This window comes from Streptopelia decaocto (assembly GCF_964273445.1).
Source record: "Streptopelia decaocto genome assembly, chromosome: 5".
NCBI classification, from domain to species: Eukaryota; Metazoa; Chordata; class Aves; order Columbiformes; family Columbidae; genus Streptopelia; species Streptopelia decaocto.
In genome coordinates, this window is record NC_138659.1 from 27041454 (window position 1) to 27047469 (window position 6016).

Consider the following 6016-nt stretch of genomic DNA (forward strand, 5'->3'; position numbering starts at 1 on the left):
TTTTTTATGTTGTTGTGGTGTGGGGTTTTGTTTGTTTGTTTGTTTTCCCCTGTGTCTTCCTTTCCACCCCAACTGTTTAAAAGCTTCATTTGGTTATTTTGGCTTCATTTCAAAAGGGCACTCTTTCACTTCTAAATCCAAGTGTACAGTGTAGAATACCAGTTTTCATTTTAAAGGGACCTGATATAATAATAATCTAGGTGCCCTAGTAGGACGTCACAGCCTAGATAGGGACTGAAGAGGTGCCTAACACAATTTTTACTGTGCCCACAGCACACAACATAAGATGTTGTTTCTATGAATGTTCAAAGAAATAACCCAAGGTTACAGAGTGGGACATTCAGGTGTTTGTTGGAATACAGCCCCTGATAACAATTTTACAAAGCTTATTTCACTTAAGGACATTTTAAAAGATCCATTTGTTGGCCTTAATCTGTTTTTAAAGCAGCTCACTTTATTTCTTCCAATAACAGAAAATCTTTCTTAAACTATTACCCTAGAGACCAGTAAGAACCAGTTACTCCTCGTTGCCTTTCCTGTTCTGGACAGAGAGCTATTATGCTAGCTGTATTTGTCATGTTTAAACTGTGTACAAGTGCATGAGCTGTTTATTTGTGCAGGTTTCAGATCAAGAACTAAGGAGAAAACAAACCGCATTACCAAGATTTTCTTATTCTCTTCAAACATTTAAATTTTACAATATTTTTACAATATTTTCTCATTTTTTAGTTTTGTCTTTGCTTTTCTGTTGCAGGCGCAGTGTGCAGGAGGCATGCCAGCTCTCTGCAGAGACAGCTTGTCCTGGCAGAACTGAGATACTGTTCCCCTCCATATTGTTGCCCTTAAAATTTATTTTAAACAGTAACTATTTCATTTTTAAGATATTAAATTGAATATTGCATCTTTGCAAAATAGTTTCCTTTCAGCTGGTAATCTATCTTGACATTTACTTTTTCTAACAGGTAAAGGTACTTGTGTAGGTGAAGTTTAAGTTGCGTGTAGGAACACCAGCACTTGTCAGACTGAGGGGTGATATAGAATCACACACACAATTGTTTCCTTATGCTTCTTCTACGTTCATGCTGACACAAAAATGAAAGGATTTCGATTTATGTGTCTTTGAGCAGTAAACCCACCCTAGGTCAGACCATGCTCCAGTGGCGTGACATGAAGCACCTCTCTTGGGAGAGGCATCGTTTGAAACTATTTGCAGCTGAGGATGCTTAAAAACTGGAGTACCAGCTGCATTCACCACAGATAACTGTAGTTTAATTGCTCTGCAAGTTAGTCACAAGACCAGCTAAGGAGAGGATAAAATCATTACGTTATGTTGCTTTTCTGACAGTGTTAGTTTGTGGGCCTCAGGTTGAAAGGACTGTACTGTGGTTAAAAATGATTCTAGAATTTTCTTTTCCTAAATATTTCACTGTATGGTTGATAGTGGCACCAGCTGAAAGCTTTCATTCTTTTCTTCTGGCATGTATATAATCCTTTCTACAGTCAATAAATGGTGCTGCAGGCAACTTTCTCATGGAAGGAGATTTGTACCTGCATGTGGTGTCACTCTTGGTAGTTCCTAAGTCTGCACTGTTCCACAGGAGTGTAAAATGAACAGTAAACCCGTGAGGGAGTCAGGGACATATTTCTATTGAAATATAATATCCTAATGATCTGAAATTGGAGCAAAGAAAACAAATTACAGCCCTCCGTTATGGAATGTACTTCCCTGAAAACACACTTAACTCTTTGGTGTCTCAGTTCCCACATGTTTAAAATTATAACAACACTCCTGCTTCTTTTTATCTGATAACCCTTCAAAGTTTGGAGTTTTGCGTGTTATTTTGGGATGCTGATCAATGGCACAGATATGTTTATTTGCTGACAATAAAAAGTCTCATTTTCATGACTGGGTAGAGGTCAGATAAAATGGAGACTATTTCTGTGGACACTACACTAACACTCTTCATTCACCACTTTCCCCTTAAATGTTATTTTGCTGTTTTTTACAAGCTGTGGGACCTTCTCTTCAATTTTACGAGTGTGAGATGTTGAACAAATTGGTGTTTGTGAAGCTTTTTCAGATGGAGGTTGAAGCAGACATGCAAAATACTGCACATAATGACTGATGATGGTGTGTGTGTAGCACAGGACAGGGTGGGAAGAAGAACAACTGTTTCATGGCATGAGTTGCTATAGCTACTAAGATCAAAATTAGTTGAATTAAATGGCATTGTGTGTACTGCTCCTTACCTCATGGAAGTAGTCCCTTGAACCAGAAACAGTCCGAAATATTTCAGAAGTGAATCTGAGTTGCTGCAGACATTGTAGCCATCTGATGTTTTATCCTCCTCCAAAGGACTTTGGGGTAAATCCATACAAGCTTTCCTGATGTCTGTCTCCCAGAGCAGAAAGCAAAATTTGGGTGCCTATGGTGCCTATATCATGCACAGAGACAGGTTAAATGAGGTGAATATCTGCTCATGTCTTTGAGCAGAAATAAGGTTGCAGAGACAGAAATGTGAGGGTGTAACTCCATGAAAGGGATGAGTGATCTAATGCCTCATTGACACTAGAACTGCGAAGTCCCATTCCTCTCCCCAGTCTTTCTTTTCCCTCTCTCCTCCCCTGGGTTATCTTGTATCGGCTCCAGCATATCTGAAACCCTCTGTGAGACAATTCATGCACTAATCTGTTGGAGAACTAGCCCAACAAAAAACCAAAATAGAATAAATAGAATTAGTGAGCTGAACTGATGCAGCTGAGGGTGCAATGAAAACCAGGGCCTGTACCAAAGTATAACACTGCAGACAAGTTTGGGGAGGAGGAGTGAAAGAGTGACAGCCCACGGTTTAGTTGGTATCTTGTCTCTCACCCTAAGGAGCTTTAGTTCAAAAGTTTGGGCTGTAGTTTTTTTGCTGCAGAATCAGCATCCCTCTTGTGCTGCATCATCTTGAATCCCTGATGCTTAGTTTGCTTTCTATGGCACTGGTTTGGCACTAGATTTCGGGGGGGGGAGGGTGGTGCTCTGGCCAGGCAGCAGCACCATCTCATCTCAGAAATGTTTTTGTGATTGGTGGTGTGCTCGGTCATAACCCCTGGGGAACAACAGGTACCTTTTTCTCTACTTGCTGTGATCTAACAGGGATCAGCCTGAAATCTCACAGTTCAAATGCAAGAACAGAGGGAACTTTCAGACAAAAGTTGTATGTCTTTTAGATATTGAGCCAAGTGACTGTCACATAGTGAGATGGGGAGAGAGAAGGGACTGGATCACACAGGTAGGATTAAGTATGTGAAGTCCACCCAAACTTTGCTGTAGTTCCCCTTCTTTGGAGCCTCCAATGGGCCATGCACAGGTAGAGGTATCACTGCATGACTGGAGCTTCTAATGTATGATCTGGAACTGAAAACAGCCCTTAAAGCGCTTGCAAGCACACAGCACAACCCGCAGACCAGCTGATGAGGTTATTTTTATGCATTTCCACAAAGAGATGTGAAAGCCTGATGAGCCAGGCTTTATTGAGACACAGTTCCTACATCAAGAGACAATAAAGGAGTCACAGGCTGCCACTGGCCTATTGCATAACAGGATCAGACATTTTAATGAGCTTCTGCTAGTCCGTGGTTCGTCAGCCCTGCTGATTTGTAACGAGGCAGGACACTGCTATAGAAACCACTCCAGCCGACAGCGGTTTTGAATGTACTTAAGAAGATGAGTTTGAATTGAAATGCAAACAAACTGTGGATCAGTGCAGCTCTTTCTGAATTGTAGGAGCCTGTTTACTCTCCTGTCCATGTTACAGTTTTATCCAGCCTGAATTTAAGCTTTTAGAGATACTTTGCATATCTTACTTCCCAAATAATCCAGTTTGCTTGGGTTCTTTAATATTTTTTCCATTATAATTCTTAATAAAACTTTTTAGCGAAGGATTACAAAGAGGAAAGCAAAAATACATTTTCAACATTTCTCTAATAATTGATTCTATAAACTATGTTTATAAAAGAAATGGGACTAAAATTAATTTTAAGGATAATGGTCTATATCACAAAGAGGAATGGCTGTGAAATAACAGGTTGTGCTTTGTTTTTTTTTTTTCCTAAACTGCTGAATTATAAAGCAAAATAAAGTGAGTCTCCAAATAATTCCATAAATTAGATTCAAGAAAACCCAAGTAAAGAAGGAAAATACTGTTTAAGGAGCTGGACCTGACATCCATTACAGGATATTTATGATATTACTCGAGAGAGTATAAGAAATACTTGATTTTATCCTCTCCTGTATCCCTTAGGAACCAAAATCTCCAATGACACCACCCTTTTCCTACACCAAAATTCCACCTATATGCCATCTTGTTTTAAACCACTTCAGAAAGGTGTGTTTCAATTCTCACTGTGGTTTATGAAGCTATGCTGTAACAAACTGATGTGTTATCAATAAAGAACTGTGTTGGGCTATGTTTTTTCATATGGTAAAATTTCCTCTGACTTTCTTGCCTGAAAGCACCCCACAAAGACTTCTCCTTTCCTGGTCAGCCCTTTAAAAAAACATAAACTAAGCCTGGCCCATGATGCACAGCAAAGTGCTTGGGGAGTTCTCTTTTGAATAGCACCAACCTCAGGAACAGCTGCTATGATCAAATGGACAAAGGAAATTCAGCACCACCCACCCCATGCATTATCTCTTAAAGCTCCAGGAGCTTAATCCTTCCCGTGAACAAAGTCCGTTGTCCCACTTTCCATTCTCAGTCACATATTATATTCTGTGTTAGTCTGCTTCCTCCTAAGAGTGCCCCTGCAGCAAAGCTACAGTATAAAGGTCCAAAGTCTCTGCAGTTAACCTGAGTCATACAATGAAATGTTCCTTCTGCACTGTGAGGAATGATTTCCTATGACCTAAATAGTTCTGAAAAGAATGCACTGTTATTAAAAATATTTATTAGTGTTATTGCAAAGGTACTAAAAGCCAAAACAGTAATCAGTATTTTTGCAAGCCACGGGAGGGTGCTTCCTACACAGCAAGAACCACTCAGTTTACTAGCCCTATATAAGTCTATTTCATCTGCTGGAGAGGTAGTTATGGTCTGCTCACAAAAAAAGAGAAATAGCCTTACTTCCAGTGTTTATGGCTGGAGTATGGTTCATTCCTGGAGGTTAGATTTTTGGTGAGAATTTTGAAAGGCTTGTTTTGACCTTATTCAGCATTTTTCCATTCTCAAGCTGACCTTTGAAAACCAGAAACGTTGTGCGAGAAAGAATCTGGAGGGAGAGCAAACAGTGTGTAAGAGATGTAGGGAGGTTTATCATAGCTACGTTTGTGGCAGGATAACCTATGAGACTCATTCTCTTTCACAATTCCATCCCTTGTTGCACGCCAGAGAGCATCGCTCTGTCCACTTGGTGACCCTGTCAGTGAAAATGCTCATGTGTGGCCTGTATCACCATCTTCTTACTCTGAAAATACAGGAAAATAATCAAAATTTGCCAACTGGAGTGAATAACTGAATTTATGAAAGGGTATATAAATGTATAATCTACTAAAAATAGATATTTTCTATCGGAATTGCTGCTATTTCTCTGTGATGGTGGCTTTCCAGTCAGAACAGCCGTCCTGTCTACTGCATTTAAGCCTCTTTCCTGTCAGTAATTGCTTTGTTATTTCTTGATTTGGACTATAACACCCTAGGTTTCGACAAATCAACAAGAATAGTCCTCAATCTCTACACTTCACTTATGTTCAGATGCTTTTGATTATTTGCACGGAACTCCCCAACAGGATACTCTCCTCAAAGCTAAATGTGAATAGAATGTTGGACCAATAAAGGCAAGTTTACAGAGAACAGGGCCGAATATTCTTTAAAGACTCATTACACACTAGAAATGAAAATATTTACAGTATTGAAAATGTTATTTTACCCAGTAGAACCTGTTCTCATTGTCTCATCTTTAAAAACAAAACCAGAATAAAGTTGATAATATGGAAAAATATTGTTTATTACCTGGAAAGGAATTAGGAAGA